The sequence below is a fragment of the Lepisosteus oculatus genome, unplaced genomic scaffold, assembly GCF_040954835.1.
Source record: "Lepisosteus oculatus isolate fLepOcu1 unplaced genomic scaffold, fLepOcu1.hap2 HAP2_SCAFFOLD_94, whole genome shotgun sequence".
Lineage (NCBI taxonomy): Eukaryota > Metazoa > Chordata > Actinopteri > Semionotiformes > Lepisosteidae > Lepisosteus > Lepisosteus oculatus.
In genome coordinates, this window is record NW_027168430.1 from 454888 (window position 1) to 473864 (window position 18977).

Sequence of the window (18977 nt, forward strand, 5' to 3'; positions counted from 1 at the left end):
TGTAGCTGCAAAAATGAACGCTTATGGTACTTTTCGCTCCAGGCAATACTCTCCAGTGAGAGTGACGAAAAATGTGAAACTGAACTTCATCGCAAATACCAGATTGCTAGTCGATATCTTCTATCATAAAGCACTAATTAATGGCATAGCTGCGAGATTTCATTTGGGTAGCTGCACCGTACAGCTCCGTTTCAACCGAAATATCACCCCCGCTCAGAATATCAGACGCCCCCCTACAGATTTTTCCCCGGGCACCGCGCACTGATGGGGGACGGGGTTTCCAGGAAATGGTATCAACTTTTCTCAAGAAAATAAAAATAGAAACTCTATAGGCACTCAAACATTTTACTGTTTTTTTTTTCAGGCAGGTGGCAAGACCCCTCCGCAAAACCCTTGTATGCCAAGCTGTGGGCATTGATTCGTCGAATATACGTATATTCACGCCGAAAATACGGCTATACGTATATATACGTCGCCTCGACGTATAATCAACGTCGAATTGCAACCGTAAAATCGATGACATTAATAAATGCATATATAACGTCGAAAACACATCTAACACTAGGAGTATACGGCACTCTGCACAGTGTACGAAGTAAATTATTTTCGCAGTAATTAATTTACACGTGTATAATAAATATAGTAAATATAATTAATTACTGCGAAAATAATTTACTTCGTACACTGTGCAGAGTGCTGTATACTCCTAGTGTTAGATGTGTTTTCGACGTTATATATGCGTTTATTAATGTTTATTTCACAGTGTCGTGCACCTTTTCATTGCTCTCGCTTTCAGAGCCTCCGCACGGCACACGACTCGACATCAGGAAGCACATTGAAGTGAAAGCAGGGAGCGCTGCGACATGCACTGTGCAGATCCCGCCACACTAAGAGGTATATAAGCGTCAAAGGCAAGTCATTCCGAGTTGGTCGTTTGTGTTTTCCGTTCAGACGCGAAATGCTGAAATGATCTCTCGGCTCCTCGGTTGTCATTTCTGCTCCGTAAAGTAATCACAGCACGAGTCGGCTTCCAGCACGGTGGGTCGGGACACAATGCCGGGGGTCGGAGAGCGATGTCTTCCTCGTTAGTACAGGACCTGTCACCTGTCCCCACCTGTCACGCGGGAGACCGGGGTACATCAGGACGCGCATTGAAGTGAAAGCAGGATGCGCTGCGACATGCACTGTGCAGATCCCGCCACACTAAGAGGTGAGTGGGTCTGTTCGATCACAGCACTAGGCGAATCCCCAATCCCCTTTTGTGCGTGGCGACAGAAGAAGTCTGGTCTGTTTCCGCCCAGTTTCGATCCGGGGATCTTTCGCGTGTTAGGCAAACGTGATAGCCGCTACACCACGGAAACCTGCAGGGACTGCTGCTGCTTGCGTTTCGGGCTGAGAAAGGGACGCGTCACTTTAGGCAGGGGGCGCTGGAGAGAGGAACAAAGGGCGCGATGAAACAAAACACCGAAACCCGGGATCTTTAGATCTTCAGTCTAACGCTCTCCCAGCTGAGCTATTTCGGCGGTGCACAGAGCCCACAGCCACCTGCTCCAGCCTTCCTGTGTTGCGGCATGAGCGCACCAAGAGTAGCGGGAGAGTGTTGCAGGAACGTCACTCAGAAGGAAAGCCACCCAGGTGCGTCCTCTGAGCTCTGTCCAGCGCATCTTCCTCGCATGGACTCCTGCCTGCGACGGGCAGGAAACAATTAGCAAGAACAGAACAACACCCCATGGGTGTCTCATGACCACACCTTAGGTTGTGACACGTGCAGGGGTGAGGGGTTGCCGGGCTACTTTGGAGCAGAGCTTGGGCGGAGGGAGGGCGGGAAAGCAGACAAAGAGGTGACACCTCAAGGTCTGCACGATCACAGCTCTCCGCCGCCCCAGGCTTCCGCTCGATAAGCTGCTGGACACACCCGCCCCTCCTCACACAGACCGTGGAAAAGCCCCCGAGTCGGAGGGCTCTCTCTTCCTCCCAGGAGCTCTTGGACACGACGCACAGACAGGGTGCGGGGAGCCGCCGCCTGCAAACACGGCTCCAGGCAGGACTCCACTCAGTAGGAGCCGCAGAGCAGAGGAGATGGGGGCAGCTTAGCTCCTGTGCAGAGACCTGAGCTGCTGTTGCTGCAGACGCTGTCTTTTCTGCACTCGGGGTAGGAGTGAATGTTGAGTTGCCCTTAGAAATGAAGCAGAGTACTTCAACGGCATGGGTGTGTGTGTGTGCGTGCGCCCTGGTGATTCTGGGAGACAGATCGAACCTGGGCTAAAAGAGAGGAGGCTTAGCCCTCTTCCATTTGCTACTTCAAAGTTGTACAACCCATTTGTATCTGCTAGGCGGCGCAGTTGTCGTGCACAAAGAACGCTTTGAAAAGCGTCCAAAGCAAGTCATTCCGAGTTGGTCGTTTGTGTTTTCCGTTCAGACGCGAAATGCTGAAATGATCTCTCGGCTCCTCGGTTGTCATTTCTGCTCCGTAAAGGAATCACAGCACGCGTCGGATTCCAGCACGCTGGGTCGGGACACGATGCCGGGGGTCGGAGCGTGTGATGTCTTCCTCGTTAGTATAGTGGCAAGTATCCCCGCCTGTCACGCGGGAGACCGGGGTTCGATTCCCCGACGGGGAGTAGCTTTTCTTTTACCTCCTTAGAGAAAGGACTGCCTTTCACTTCTCTGTTTTCTAACACAGCGTCGTGCACCTTTTCATTGCTCTCGCTTTCAGAGCCTCCGCACGGCACACGACTCGACATCAGGAAGCACATTGAAGTGAAAGCAGGGAGCGCTGCGACATGCACTGTGCAGATCCCGCCACACTAAGAGGTGAGTGGGTCTGTTCGATGCACAAAGAACGCTTTGATAAGCGTCAAAGGCAAATCATTCCGAGTTGGTCGTTTGTGTTTTCCGTTCAGACGCGAAATGCTGAAATGATCTCTCGGCTCCTCGGTTGTCATTTCTGCTCCGTAAAGGAATCACAGCACGAGTCGGCTTCCAGCACGGTGGGTCGGGACACGATGCCGGGGGTCGGAGAGAGTGATGTCTTCCTCGTTAGTATAGGACCTGTCACCTGTCCCCACCTGTCACGCGGGAGACCGGGGTACATCAGGACGCGCATTGAAGTGAAAGCAGGATGCGCTGCGACATGCACTGTGCAGATCCCGCCACACTAAGAGGTGAGTGGGTCTGTTCGATCACTAGGCGAATCCCCAATCCCCAATCCCATTTTGTGCGTGGCGACAGAAGAAGTCTGGTCTGTTTCCGCCCGGTTTCGATCCGGGGACCTTTCGCGTGTGAGGCGAACGTGATAACCACTACACTACGGAAACTGTGGTCAGATGTGCCCAGCGGCCCAGCGCTGAGCTTCGCCAATGCGATTCAGCTGCTTCCAGTGCCTTTATTGGGGTGCGCTGATGGACCGTGCTCTCTCTCCAGAGACCAGCACGCCTGTCATGGACGGAGCAGGAAAGACGGCGCCACATTCTACAGCCCTCTCCACGCAATCGACGAAATCGGGCTACTGAAGTGGAGAAAATCGCCTCTCCAGAAAGTGCAAATATCATCTTGGAGAGTATAAATCCTATTGCCGAAGGTCAGCCCTGTCTACCAGAGTGACCCTCCCACCTCCTGCAGCGATGGTCAGCTCGTCTCACACGCGAGAAGTTTCGGCTGGAAACAAGCGCCCCCTCTTCTCGCACGTTTTGCACGTTGAGTAGTTTTAATGTGGCTCCTTCGTACACACTGCTGATCTTTTGGAAAGCAGGAGGCAAAATTGACACGTTTCCATAACGGGAGTCGAACCCGGGCCGCCTGGGTGAAAACCAGGAATCCTAACCGCTAGACCATATGGGAGTGCACAACCCTGCTGTTCCGGGCATCATGCAAGCAAACTACATAAATATGAGAAAACACGCAAGAGAGTTGTCACTCAGAGTGTCGAAGGGTCGATGTATACTGGGACTCAGTTGAAATGCAACGTCAGGACTTTTCCGAATTATGTCACACGAAGAGAGCACAGCCTTTTCCGCCCTGCCACGTGTGTATCGGTAACTCGCCGTGATTGTATAGTGGTCAGTACTTTGCGTTGTGGCCGCAACAACCCTGGTTCAAATCCGGGTCACGGCAGAATAGGGGCGTCTGCTTTTACTACTTGCATGAATGAAGGCAAAAAAAAGCCAATCGATGTGAACAAACGGCGCTTTACAGAGGAGTACTGCCTGACTGGATCGTTGATGAACGACAGAGGCCACTCCGACCTCTTCTCGGGTTTCTTCAATGACTTACTAAGGATCTTCTTCACATTCGCCCATGCATGGGAAGCCAGTTACACCAAAGCAAACGCAGGAAAGTGCATTTCATGCAGAGACCAGGAGGGACCTGTTTACACCAAGAGTGGTCGGAGTATGGAACAATGCGCCAAGCCCTGTTTCTGGAGTCGATTCTTGATTAGATCTTGGGCTCACTAAGAGGCCCCCGCTGGGTACTAATCTTTCTGTTGTTCTCGCAGGTGTTGCGCTGCTTTTGAGCCGACAGAGCTCGTCTTGGTCTGTCGGGACAGCCCAATTGCAAATGATCGGCTCCAGGTACAGAAAAAACGTGCGTTTGGTACAAGAGTGCATGAAGGCACCGGAAATACATTGGGAACAAATGACTGGTGGTTCAAGACCTCTGTGAAGTGCAGGAGCGTGCAAGAAGAGGCTGTTTGCACCCAGTCTCGAACCAGGGACCTTTCGCGTGTTAGGCGAACGTGATAGCCGCTACACTACAGAAACCTGTAGGGACTGCTGCTGGTGTCTCACTTGCGTTTCGGGCTGAGAAAGGGACGCGTCACTTTAGGCAGAGGGCGCTGGAGAGAGGAACAAAGAGCGCGATGAAACAAAATGCCGAAACCCGGGATCGAGCCAGGGACCTTTAGAACATACTCTCACGAATCGTTAGAATACGTGCGTTTGATCATCAATTGCGTAACAACCACATTCGTTCGACTTGAGCCATCAAGCTCATAGTTTTCAAATCTTGAAAGCTGTCATTGAGCACATCATAGTCTGCAGTACGCCCCATAACTTGCGTACTTCAACAGAAAGAAGAGCAGACAGCTCCATAAATATGCGAGGCGCAGAGAGTGCAAGGCGAGCCGCACACGTTTCGGTGGCTGAGAGAGGGCAGTTTTTGCTTCTGCATTTCCCAGGTAAGGACGCATGACAACAACCGATCGCGGTGCTCATTTACGACATAGTGGTGATGAGTTTTCAGTACGTGTTCTTTTGAACGAGCAATGAGGTTGCTGCCTTGGACAGCTGACTGCACGCTCTCATTGTGCCACGTGATGAGTATTCACCAGGCTCGTTCAGTCATTAGTCACATTCCATCGTTTGCCATAAGCAGATGCTGCAAGGTGATGTGGATATCAGTTCCCAGTCTTGTGGACGAGGACAGAAAGAACACACAAGGGCTCATCCGCGATTTGAACCCAGGACCTCCCACACCCTAAGCGAGAATCATACCCCTAAACCAATGAGCCACGGCAGCACTTTCCATTTTATTCTGTCAGCGAGCTTGAGGACGGGGGAGAGGCGTCATTCGCTCGTCCAGTCAGACCTTCATCAATAAGTCAAGAAAGCCGCAATTACACGACTGCCTTGCAGACGAAGGGCAGTGAACTGCACCCGGTAAGAGGGGAACAAGCGGCACTAGGCGACACCGAGGCATGAGCCCCAGCGAGGGGGGTTAGCTTGCATGGTACAGCGCTCGCTTTGCATGCGAGAGGTAGCGGGATCATTTCCCACGTCCTCCAGGTGTGTGCTTAGAGCTTGATGTGCCGAAAGGTGTCCTTTAGCCTGTGGTCACGGAGAGCGTCATGCATCTGTCAATCATTTCGCAGCCACGCCCCCTCTTCATCTTCTCTCTGCCTTAAGCGTCTCCGCCACTCTCTCTTGACATTTCATGTCAGCATGTCAGAAGTCCGAGTGACGTTTTTAAAGGCTGAGTGAGGGCACGATGCTGAAGCAGAGAGGCCACTTCAGTCAGAGAGACTTGTGCTAGGTGAGATCTGAAAAACAGACTTGCAACAGAAACAGACCAAAAAAGTATCGGTGAGATCAAAAGGCAAATGCAACATCCAGCAGAGGGCGTCTAAAGATTAGGGAACGGGCGACTGAAATCCATGAGGCAAACTTTCCGGCTGTGTACTGCAGCTGGCCTCGTTGGCGTAGTTGGTAGCACGTCAGTCTCATCATCTGAAGGTCCTGAGTTTGATCCTCACACGGGGCAGGGCTGCTTCCTCTCTTGCTCTTTTCAAACACTTGCGGCAACTGTTCGCTCATAACCACGTCTGGAATGCGTGACCTTTACACGGGGGAGAAGCAACGCCGCATCCCTTTTCTAAAGAACATTCACATTCAGAAATAAGTCAAGAAATTTGCCATTACTTTCGCTCGCGCTGCTGTCAGCCTGCCCATGTTGCCAAAGAAAGATTCACTCGGCGTCAACATGACAGAACAGCGATCACTTGAAAACACTATTCCACACTCCGTAAGCAAGAACTTCAGTGTTTGCAGTCACCCGATATGCCGATAGTCAAAGGAGCACAAAACACGAAGCGTCAAAAGACAAGATGAGTTGATGGAAAGAGCGTTGAATTGATGAGCACAAAAGTTCAGCTCGTACAATAGGCAACGAAGGTCCCGGCGTCATCATCGCACTTGAAAGGACTGCCTTGCAGACTAAGGGCAGTGGGAGGTTGCTGTTTTGAGATGGAGGCATTGGGATGGTGGGCCGAGATCTATTCTTCTTAAGGAATTCTTCATCGTGAAAGATCGGTCCACAGGTCATCCAAAGAACTTACAAATATTTTTGGACTCAGGGAATCACGTGCTTCCGGAAGGGAGTGAAGTGCTCAAACACATGACATGCCCCCTTGATCTCACATGCACAATTCTGCTGCAACATGCACAGCTACCGTCCACACCAGGCAGTGGGGCTTCAGCAGAATTTGCTACGCCACCTGCAATTACATATCCAGCTGCACACATATACATGGCCCCTCTGTCCTTTTCAGGATCTCAAAAAAAAGCATAGCGTGGTTTTCCTGCAACCTGATTGACCGCATCTCCCTCAGAATGTGCCCCGTTGCATTCATTGCTGAAGCAGGACGGAGGCTAACGGGCATGCCAGAACAGTTAGGCTCAGCGATCTCTCCAAAATATTGTGGTTGTAGTGGAAGAAATATGGTTTAAATTGTACCTTGGTATTTCAAACTCTCTCTAGAATGTTATCCATTTCTATTTTATTTTGACAGGAACTGGCTAATGACACTAGATGAAAAGAGAAGAAAGAAAACACAACGTTTCGGCCGTGGAGCCTTCTTCAGGTGTGAGGGCTCCACGGCTGAAATGTTGTGTTTTCTTTCTTCTCTTTTAAGCATGGAATAGACCTATTACTTGTTCCTTTGCAGCCTACGCATGCTGACACAGCTCCCCACCTGAACTGCTAATGATGCCTGGTAGTTTGTGGTACTTGGGTATTGTCTTATGTTTGCTCAAACTGCATATGTGTGATTGCATATTTTTGGGTATTTTCATATGTCAATATTTAATTCACTGACATTCCTGTATGCTTGGAAGAAAGGTAGATTGGATTTGGCACAGGACGCCTGCCCATATTTGTTGATCATTGTTGGGCTGGAAAAACAATGATAAAAAGTGTATGAAAAAAGCTCTCTCCAATATTTCCCTTCTCTTCGCCATGGTTACACTGCCCGTTCTTTCCGTCTTTTGTCCTTCTACAAAGATTCCAGGGCTCTTTTTCCACCATAATATCAGAATATTTTTTTCTCTTTTAAAGGCTGTAGGTGGGGTGTGATGGACTGTACCACTATCATAGAAGATTTTTTCAGGACACATCGCAGTTCCATAGTAGAATTTATCAATAGTAGAATTCCATAGGACATTATTTACCAACATATTACCCAGTGTGAGACTCTGCCAGTAAACCTCAGAGCATTGAGTTCTCCACTGATAAAGATGGCTGTCTGAAGTCATGAAATCCACTGCTGGGATGCCTGAGAGACAGTAATTGAATCTTGGCTGGAATTAGGCTTTCTATTAGTGTTGATCTTTGGGAATTATGTGGTAAAAAGGGAAAACTCCTTTACTTTAGTCACTTTGAATGTTCAAATGTACAGAACCTGCAAAACTAAGCAATGAAAAAAATCCATCACCACTCTCATGATAGCATAACTCATAGTCTCTGCTGTTATGTAACAATACACACTTTCAATTTTCTTATCGCCTGTCTCCAGAGAGAATGTTGTTAGTGCTGATGACCTTGAATAAGACCTTGTTGACTCTGTAAAACAATCTTCCTCTGCTTAGATTTTCACTCAGATTGATTTTGTTCTCAGATTATTCCTGGCAGGACTGAGTTTCTAGGAAATGAAAAGTGAAAGAAAAAGTACAGAAGATCAGCCCTTGAATATACAACATTGTGCAGTGAGATTGTTAAATGTATTAGCTGCTATCCTGTGCTAGAGCCTGTCGTGGTAAGCAGTGGATGACAGGATCTAGCACAGATACTAATGAAACACTGTTAATGAAAGATAAAACACTTGAGTCTTATTTTAGTTTTCCATTTCCCTTTCATTTGTGATGTACTGTACAACAGGCCACAGAACATGCACAAAAACAGATATGCACACATTCACACCAGGCAATGACAGTCTGCCCAGTCAGAATCTGAGCTGAGGTATCAGAATTCTGAATTCCCTGAATTCTGTCATGGATCATCCACAATAAGGGCAATGTTTGAACACGAGGATCCCCAGGAGAGAGCCTAGTAACATAAATCTTGGAGCAAAAGCAGATGATTAACTTCATAGTTTGTGTGGTTGAGCCAAAGTTGAGCATGAGGATATGTGAGTCACCATTCTTAGAAATGGATCCAACTTCAGACAGGCGTCAAAAGTAAGAGTATACAGTGCTGGGGCAATGACACTTCAATGATCAGAAGGATAACAAGAGTTTTAATGCATTGAAATTGATTTTCTGGTGATGCACACTGTCATGGAACTATTAATTTTTTAAGGATCACTTACTGACGTCAGACAGCTGCCAATTCTCCAGACTGGAAGGATGAACAGTTTATCCCCCTAGGTACCATATTTCCATATTTCGAAGCATTGGAATAATACATGTCATACAGCAACATAAAAACAGGAAGACAAGTATCACAGCCCCTATAATCGGTGTTAGTAACTTAAAAGAAAAACATTCCCCCTGGCCCAAACAGTGATTCTAACCAGGAGAGAAAAGCCGGTGTATCTTTTATGCCTCTCTCTTTATTCACCTTGTCTTTTAGTTCTTTTAAATGCTGAATAGCGAGCGTAAGATTTCCGTAATCATAGTCATTAGCTGGAATATATGTACAACAGGAGTCTCCTACTAAAGCATAGACTCCTCCAGATGCTGCATTTTGAAGGTCCAGCACGAACCTGTTCTGAAGTGCCATTAATCTAACTCCCCTTAATTCTTGTTTGATAGCGTCTAAGCCTTCTAACATGATATTAATAAAAGAGTACATTTCATAAAAAGTCGCATGGGTGAGGCTGTAGAATGAGGCATTAAAGCACATATATAACAAGATGCATTAAATTTCTTTAACTTTACAGTATGATTTATAAATTTATACCACAAATTACTCATATCCCCCTCATTATCAGTTTCATTCAGCCAGTTTGTATACAAAGAGGCTTCGTGTTTAGATTCTTCCTCTTTTGGGGTGGTGACAGGCTTCTACATAAAAAGGAAAAAGGCTGTGCACATCAGTCCCAAGCAGGTTATCCCCATCTGTCCTTGTGGAGACATCACTCCTGCGCTTTGTTCAGTTCGTTTGTGACCTTTTTACAGTGGGAAGCATGAATCCAGGGCACCATTTCTGTGACCTTCACAGCAGTGGCAGTGGTCAGCAGCACCTGGTACAGCCCCCTCCACCTGAGTAAACACCATTTCTTTTTCCTGAAGTCTTTCACCAGAATCCAGTCTCCTTATTCACTCATTAGTTCTTACAGCACAGGTAAATCCCTGTGGGCTGGAGCCCAGCATAATCCTAGGCTTTTTTGGTCAACATTGGTCAACAGATTGGTCAACAACTGGGTAATAACTCTTAGAAAAATCTACACATTGTTCCCCTGCCTCAGCTGTGACGTTTTGTAGAACAATACTAGCTGAAGTTGTAAAATTTCTCTTTGTTCCGTTCCTGCAAAACATCTTATTATGAACAAACAAACCACAATAATCATTTGCATCTAGGGGAATCACTCCCAAGGGTAACCCCCCTTAAAGCTATATTGTTCTACCCATCAGGTTCTGCCACTAGATAAGAGAATCTTTCCCATGAAATCATTTTTTGACCTTCATGATCCCTTCAGGGCGTACAATTAGCACAGAAGCAGCAGCTTTAGTCCACATGTTTTTCAAACAGGATATTAACGATATGATCATAACGAATAATACCAGACCCACAAATATGTATTGAACCAGAGACCCTCTCCATGTTCCTAGCACAGACTGTAGCCATGCACCAATACCCCAATCATCTGGATTGCAGGATTTACGAAGAAAATTATTTTCGCAGTAATTAATTTATTATATTTACTATATTTATTATACAAGTGTAAATTAATTACTGCGAAAATAATTTACTTCGTACACTGTGCAGAGTGCCGTATACTCCTAGTTGCGGCACACACGATACATACAGTAAAAAGCCTCAGGCACTGTGTTAGATGTGTTTTCGACGTTATATATGCGTTTATTAATGTCGTCGATTTTACGGTTGCAATTCGACGTTGATTATACGTCGAGGCGACGTATATATACGTATAGCCGTATTTTCGCCGTGAATATACGTATATGCGACGAATCAATGCCCACTGGGTAAACTCTTGAGCAAACTCTGAACCAGCTCTAAGGAAACTAATCCGATTAGACGTTACTTTGACTCATCTTTTTACGCTCAGTGCTGGATTGCTCAAACTCCAGCTAGGGTTAGGGTTAGCATTCCCACGCTACTTAGACACTTTGTATACGCTCAGTGCTGGATTTTGGGAACTTCAGGACGAGTGGGAATTTTCTCCTATCTGTCAATTCTGTTTTGTTTTGGAGACTCTTGGGTGCCTATGTTGTACAGTGCAGCGTGAAGGAAACATTTTCCAAAACTGTGTCAGCTCAAAAGTTGTAAGAAAACCTCTCCAGCTGCTTTAACTCTCTTCATTTTTGTCATTTAATGTGACACTCGATGTATAACTGGAGCCTCACATATGCAAATGGTGAGGCTCCAGTTCGACACCACTTTACAGTATCTGACAAAAGCATGGCAGACTGTGCCATGACCGGCAGATAACTTCTGCTTATTTTTACCATATTAAACATTGGAAATCCTCCCAGTTGCATTTGTGACACTTGATTTTGACTCCACCTAAGACACTCTTAAATCTTCAAACACTTTTCTCTTCTCCCGCAACACTCTTGTCTGTCGGCACTATGTGGCAGCGTTGCATGACAACCCATCTCACCACGGAAAGGAACCTAACAGCTTTGGTAAGAGAGGAGAAAAGAACATGGCCCGTACGGGGACTGAACCCATGACCTTGGCGTTATTAGCACCACGCTCTAACCAACTGAGCTAACCGGCCTCACGACAGTGGTCCTCTCTGTGCTGCAAAAAATCGAACTCAGGGAATTTCTTTTGCCCTCCTTTGAATAGAAAGCCGTGTAATTCAGTGTACGGGCTTTCTCGTGCAGTTTCATGGTTCTTGTAACCCAAATCCTACACTGGCCTGAAGTGTCCCCCCATTTCACAGCATTTTTCAGCTGATTTAAAATGTACCTAAAGGAGAAGCATTATTGAAGACCATCAATTACCAAGAGCTTTTGTCAAAGGTTTTGGTGGTCATTTTTAATGACCACAGAGCACTATGACCTCGGTTTTACATCTCAGCCGAAAGACAGCGCCCTTTTACAACACAGCGTCTCCGTCACTATGCTGGGACATTGGGACCCGCACAGACCTCAGGGTGAGCGCCCCCCCGCCGGCACCATTAACACCGCTTCCAGCTGGAAGCTTTGTTTTTCCCTGTAGCTTACCCTCATCCGGGTACTGACCTGGCTCACACCTGCTTAGCTTCAGTGGGTTTTCAGTTGCGAGTTGCAAGGGGATGCAAGTGATGGAGCCGCTCGCTGCAAAAGCCACTGCATTGGCCGGGAATCAAACCCAAGCCTCCCGCGTGGCAGGCAAGAATTCTACCACTGAAACACCAATGCTCAGTGTCTGGGCCTTCAAAAAAGACGCTTTTTTGGTGCTCTGTGCAAAAAGCGTCGACATATGCTTCCAGCTGCAAAATGCCATACGCGGATGCTGAAGAATTTATTTCAAGGCAGCGGGTACAAGCGATTGGGCGTTTTAAAACCACCAGGAACAGCAAAGAGGCGCGCTTCTTTGCTTGCGCCGGAACACACCGACTGGAGGCGGACAACGTAGTCGGCAGGATTCGAACATGCGCGGGGAGACCCCAATGGATTTCTAGTCCATCGCCTTAACCACTCGGCCACGACTACAGCAAGCCCTGCTGCCGCTGCGTTCTTGCTACAATCTTACCTGGATCGCAAGGCGCCGGCGGAAGCCTATTTCAAAGTCGTTCTCCGTTTCAATAAAACATTTCCAAAATACAAGCCTTGCAGACAGACACGCCTCAGAGGACTTAAGGGTGGCTTCATGTCGGAATGATAAAGTCTCCCCGTCCGGACATGAAAATGCCACTTTGTTACACACAAAAAAAGAATCAACAACAGAGAAATGCCCACAAGCATTTGAAAAGCCGCACCACGTCGCACTTGAAATAGCTCTTACATTAGTGGTAGACGCAGGAATCGCCTTTTTATTTACGCTCTTACCAACGCGATGGAAAGCAAAACAAAGCAAAGCAGAGCAAAACAAAACGAACAAACGAAAACCCTCACGTCCCGCACTTGCATATAACGCCGTTACGTGCCCAAGCGGTATTGTATGTCATCCTAGCACTGCACGCCGGTGCGTATGGTATATGGGAACGAGCACACGCCACGAATCGTCTCGAATCACTCCCGACAGCTGTAAGGTGCCTTGAAGCGTGCACCCCCAACATTCTTCTTTGCGCATCTGTGATAGGTAAACTCTTGAGCAAACTCTGAACCAGCTCTAAGGAAACTAATCCGATTAGATGTTACTTTGACTCATCATTTAAGGGACCCTTGTTAATTGGAGAAATCAATGATTTCGAATGAATTCTGTATGCGTTAAAAGACAGCTATACACAGAAAACATGCAGGACACTGCTCATGATGTTTCCCGAGCCGAAACACAGTGCGTTTTTCCAAGCCATCTGACCAAGCCTGCCCCCTGAAAACTGCAGGAGATCGTGTAAAGACGTTCAAGTTTGTAACTACTGCACGCACAGGAAGCAGAATAAATTCCTCTATTCAAACTGTCAAAGGTTTGCTTTGCGAACGCTGCAGGACATCGCACAATCTCTTTTGAACAGGGACAAACGATTTCTTATGGGGCGCAGTAAGTACAGACGTTTAAAAAGCTCCACTCATGCCAATGATGCAGCATGAAGAAGCGCAACCTAAAGTTTGCATTCTTAGCACTGTTGCAACCTAGCACTGTTGCATTCCCCGCATCAGTAGCTAAGAGAATATAATTTACGACTCTTGTTAATGCAGTTTCAGAAACCAGACTGAAATTTCTCAAGTATATTATTTGAATCCATTTGATGTTGGGCAACAACTATTCTTTCAAGACTTTTAGATTGAAATGGGACCTTTGAGACAGGCCTGTAGTTGTTAAGAACTTGTGGATCCAAATTTGACTTCTTAAGGAGCGGTCTAAGAACCACTACCTTAAATTGATCATGTACGATGCCTGACGCAAGCGATGCATTCATCATACTAATTATAGGTCCTGCCAGTCCTTCGAGGGAATCTTTGACTAGCTGAGTGGGGATGGGATCTAGCAAACAGGTGGTTTACTTTGTCTTACGTCTGTGTTCATGAGTCCACCATAAGAAGAAATCTGAACAGGAGTGGTGATCATGCGAGGTCACCACGGAGGAAACCACTGCTCTCCCCCAAAAAAAAACCACCACTGCCCCTCTCAAGTTTGCTAAAGACGACATGGATGTTCCACAACTCATGGAACAATGTTCTGTGGACAGATGTGACAAAAGTTGAACTTGTTGGTAAATATGCACAGTGTTATGTTTGGAGATAACAAAACACCGCATACCAACTCCAAAACCTCATCCCACCTGGGAAGCATGGCGGAGGCTGTACGGCTTGCAATCATCGAGGGACCGATGAATTCCGAGATGTATCAGGAAATTCTACAGCAGAATGTCAGGGTGTCTGCCTGTGATCTAAAACTCAAAAGACGCTGGGTCTTGCAACATGACAAAAACAAAGGAGTACATCAACAACAGAGTGGCTGAAACAGAAGAAATTCCGTATGTTGGGATGGCCAAGTAAGAGTCCTGACACACACGCTTTCACTCATATGAGCTACACGGCTACCAAGATGATCTCAGGTGCGCCGAGCTGGTACGGAACATATTGAACTGATCGACGGCGAATTGTCTCTCAGACAGGCTTTTCACCTCTAAGCTCCCTGACTGACAGTGATCAGCTAGGTAGTAAAACAGTCAGCTGCTTCTAAGCCTTAAACAGCTGCATCTCGGCGCTTCCACGGAGAGATGATTTGAAAGCCGAACATCGCCCATTGGGAACACCTTACTATCACTAGTTTAAGAGACTCTTAAGGTCTTGCAGAGGTGCCTGTCTAATAGCATGCGCTTTGCAAGCTATAGGTGTTTAGGCTGAGGCAGAATGCCTGTTAACAAAATGTTTTTCTAAAGGGGCCTCGCACTCTTTTCCAAGCAATGGTCACCATCCCCACCGAGTGTCACAATGTAGTCATGTCCTAGGACATCACCTGTTAGTCTCCATTTGTCTGCCACCAACACTTTAGGTTACGGGGCCACAACCGCACCCCGGAGACCAGAGGAGCCGTTGGCGTTCTGGCGGCGCAGATTGGGCTGAAGGTGGGGCGCTTGAATCTCGCTGTTGGAGGCCGTCTGAAACTGACCCAAGCCTTTCCCTTGAATTAAATGTAAATAAGAAATGAACCCCAGATGCACATGGAATCAATCACGTGTTTCCTTTGAGCCGTTTCAGAGACTGCTCCAGAGTTTACCTTGCACAGATGCGCAAAGATTAATGATGGGGGTGCACGCTTCCAGGCGTCTTACAACTGTAGGGACTGATTAGAGACAATTCGTAGCTTGTGCTCATTTCCCTCTATTCCCCGTGTTGCAGTGGTAGGATGACTTAAATTCCTGCTTCGACACGTAACGGGATTATAATCAAGTGCAGGAGCTGAGGGCTTTAGTTTTGTTTCGTTTTCCATGGCGTTCGTAAGCGCGCAAATCAAAGGCAATTCCTGCGTCTAACACGAATGCTTTTGAAAGTGCAGTGTGGTGCAGCTTGTAAAATCCTTGTCCACATTTTTGGTTCGTTGATGTTTTTTCTGTCTGCCAAAGTTGCATTTTGACATCCGGACTGGGGGACTTTATCATTTGAACGTGAAGCCAGCCTTAAACCCTCTGAGGCGTGTCTGTCTGCCGGCACGAATCTTGTGAAAGGTATTTTTTTTAACGGAGAGCAACTTTAAAAAGGTTTCCGCAGCCACCTCGCAGTCCGTGTTTGATTATAGGAGGAATGCGGCGGCGGGGAGCCCGCATTTGTCGTGCTCGAGTGGTTAAGGCGATGGGCTCGAAATGCGTTGGGGCTTCCCCGCGCAGGTTCGAAACCTGCCGACTCCGGCGTCTGCCGCACGTCACCTTGTGCCTGCGCGGCAGAGGCGGAGTGCCGCTTCTCCTTTCCTGGTACTATAAAAACGCTAAATCGCTTGGCCCCGCTGCCATGGAAAGCAATTCTTCAGATAACCACACATTTTGCGTTCGCACCTCTGGTGCTCTACTTATGCCTTTGAAAACCTAATGAATAAAGCTGTAAGAACCGACACGATGTGTAGGTGCTCTTAAAGCACGCAGTAAAGAACTGTTAACAGCAAGGGTTTCAGTGGGTTAACTGAGGAGAAGGCGTGATCGCTAATTGTTGACTTTTTATTTGGTGTTAGAAACACTCTTACTGTGCATGACGTGCAACAAATGTAACCACAGAAATTGCATCACGCTTTCATGTATGCTATTGCACACACCAACGTTGCCTAGATAGAAAACCGAAATAGCCGTGGGTTTGCTTGCTGGTCTGAAGGATCTCTCTTCGAATCTCTATCATTTGTCAATGGAAGTAAAAGGCGCTGCAATCTGATACGTTCAGAATCAAACCCGCAGCTGTTGTTCGACTTTATTTCTTGACTAATTACAACTGAGTGTCGCATGAGCAGTTACATAAACTTGTCTGGTATATTTGAACACAAATGCCGTTCTTCAATTAAAACTAACAGTACATTGTCAGGGACATTCAGTTCTATACAAACAAGAGACAGACGAGAATATTTCTACCGTTCATGTGGACTACGTGTTGACTTACTGATCGGAATAATTGAAAGGTTCGGGCTCATAGCCGATGCAGTGCGTGCTAATTAGAACAGCAACGCTGAGCTCTCAGCACCGTACTGAGCCCAGGTGTTTTTCTAAAGCTGTCAGGTGCAGTTCATTTACATGAAGGAAATCTCTTACTGGGTACGATTACAATGCAGTAAGTAGCATAGACTACTTAGGGAGTAGCGCGATGCGTTTAAAAACGACCCGAGCCAGGCAGGAGTCGAACCTGCAATCTCTTGATCCGTAGTCAGACCCGTTATCCATTGCGCCACTGGCCCTGGTGTGACACTGCAGGACTGTAACCCAGTGAGATCAGCACTGCAACTAGTAAAATATTACCCCCGGTCCATTCTTTTCCAAAAGTGAGAAACACCTGTTTTCTACATTTTGTCTGTTTTAAAACCATATCTCATTAAACCAAACCAAGAGTTTGTCTTTTGCACTGATATTCTGATTCATTTCGATTTCAAAGAAAAAAAAAACATTATCTTCCAAAGCATCATAAAATTGTCCATTCTTCCAGACTCTACTTCTCTCTTGTAGTAGTACAGCAGACCTTTCCAGGTGAGCAGATCACAGAGTCCGAAATATGCTTCCTCCATCAAGCAAAGTACCTGAACATGACTCTGTCTTCATAAAAGCGCCCCTGTAATAAAGAAATTAAATCTGAAATCAAGAGGGAAGTTTCCTACTGAAGTTCAAGAAGTCATCAATTTTAACCTAGCAACACATTAAAGGCTGCATCTATACAAGTACGATTCTAGAAATGCTCACCAGATTACGTTTTAAGAAGGAACTGCGCCTCAGGTTCCGCCGAGATCTTAACTTGGATGGCAGGATTCAGAGTCCGGAGTGCGGACTGATGGCGCACGGAGGGTCCACATACTGTGGATCCCTCAGTTTTCTTCCGCGTGTTTAAACCGCCAGCGTGTGACTCCCCTGTCCCCGTGACCTCATTGCTCTGCTCTCGCCTCTGTGCAGCTGAGCCCAACTCATGGTAAAGTGGAAAACAATATGCCCTCAAAGTGGGATTTACTCTGGATCGAGGATAGATGTCACCTTTTTATCGTTGAACAGGATGTATGTGATGTGGCGACTAGGTTCAATTTTGTATCCTTTTAAAAGATTAAGGACTGGGGTGAGCGTGATTTACAACCCTTTCAGCTAAGAACCCGACATGAGCACCGTTTAAGCTGCATAGACTCGGTCGTTTAACTCTTCTCCATTAGCAGGGTTAAGGTTAAAGAAAAAAAACATTGCTGACTTCTTTTTTTTTGCCAGCCGCTAGCGCTGATTAGCAATGTTTGTATTTCATGTTTTGCAAGTTGCATCCATTTTAAGAAAAACAAGTCGCGTTAAAGACAGGAAATGAATACTTGCATTTAATTAAGTCTAGCTGTAGGCGGTTGTCTGTAAGGACCAGTTCTGTTCAAGAAGACAGAACAAAGAAGGCACCACTGGGATTCGGACTCAGGATCTCCTGTTTAAGAGACAGGTGCTTTAAGCAACTAAGCCACGGCACCCCGGGAGCGCTGTCCTTTTGCAGCCACTTGGACACACCACTCAGACACATCTGCATTCGGTGTGTGCTCCGCCTGCTCGCTGAGCAAGTTGCCACCTTTACATACAATAGCAACATCGACACCAAGAGAAAGGATGACAAATGGCTTTTATCTGGAACTTTTCACGTCCAAGGAGCTCAATGTGCTTTCTGTGTACAACAGGGCCTCTGAACTCCACACTGGCCACTGAACCACAGCAGTGGCGTGCTGGCTTGACATCTCCCAAGGAAAATGTTGAAATCGCATGTGGAACAGGAAAATGACCCTCGAGTATGAGGGAAAAAAATGAAAAAGATCATCTGGAGCGCGCTAGCTCATGTCCGGACAGTCCAGTTTCCCCGACGAGGCGATGGCGATGGAGTGCTAATCCATTGTGCTCTGCACGCATGGGTTCAAATCCCATCCTAGTCGCTCTCCATGTCTGACACGTGTGCCTGTTCGACATTGGCCCTCCTGTCGTTTGCTCCGGTACTAGAGCCGAACATTTTCTAGCGGTGGCTGAACATGGTATAGTAGGTTAACGTCGGTATCGAGCAGTAACAGTAACAGTATTTACGTGCCGCTGCTGCCAAGTGGCTCTGGGTTGAGACTGCGTTTTCACTTACTTGCAACGCAAAAGGAGAAAGCGATTTTTGACAGTCTCTCGAGAGACTGCGCTAGGTGTTTAGGCATAGACTTTGTCAGTTCCCCCTGGGATGATGGCCTCTCAAATAGCTTGTGATTCCTCTAGACGTTTATACAGTAGAAGCCTGCTTCGTGGCTTAAATCCA

The 18977-nt window shown here is 46.9% G+C and overlaps 4 non-coding genes across 4 annotated transcripts; 2 read left to right on the plus strand and 2 right to left on the minus strand.

Moving 5' to 3' along the window:
* Positions 1-2549: 2549 nt before the first annotated feature.
* Positions 2550-2621, plus strand: trnad-guc (transfer RNA aspartic acid (anticodon GUC)). The gene has a single exon. It is a non-coding gene; the product is annotated as a tRNA-Asp (tRNA).
* A 623-nt stretch (positions 2622-3244) lies between these two features.
* Positions 3245-3317, minus strand: trnav-cac (transfer RNA valine (anticodon CAC)). Its single transcript has one exon. It is a non-coding gene; the product is annotated as a tRNA-Val (tRNA).
* A 451-nt stretch (positions 3318-3768) lies between these two features.
* Positions 3769-3840, minus strand: trnae-uuc (transfer RNA glutamic acid (anticodon UUC)). Its single transcript has one exon. It is a non-coding gene; the product is annotated as a tRNA-Glu (tRNA).
* Positions 3841-4041: 201 nt separating this feature from the next.
* Positions 4042-4113, plus strand: trnah-gug (transfer RNA histidin (anticodon GUG)). Its single transcript has one exon. It is a non-coding gene; the product is annotated as a tRNA-His (tRNA).
* Positions 4114-18977: the final 14864 nt, after the last annotated feature.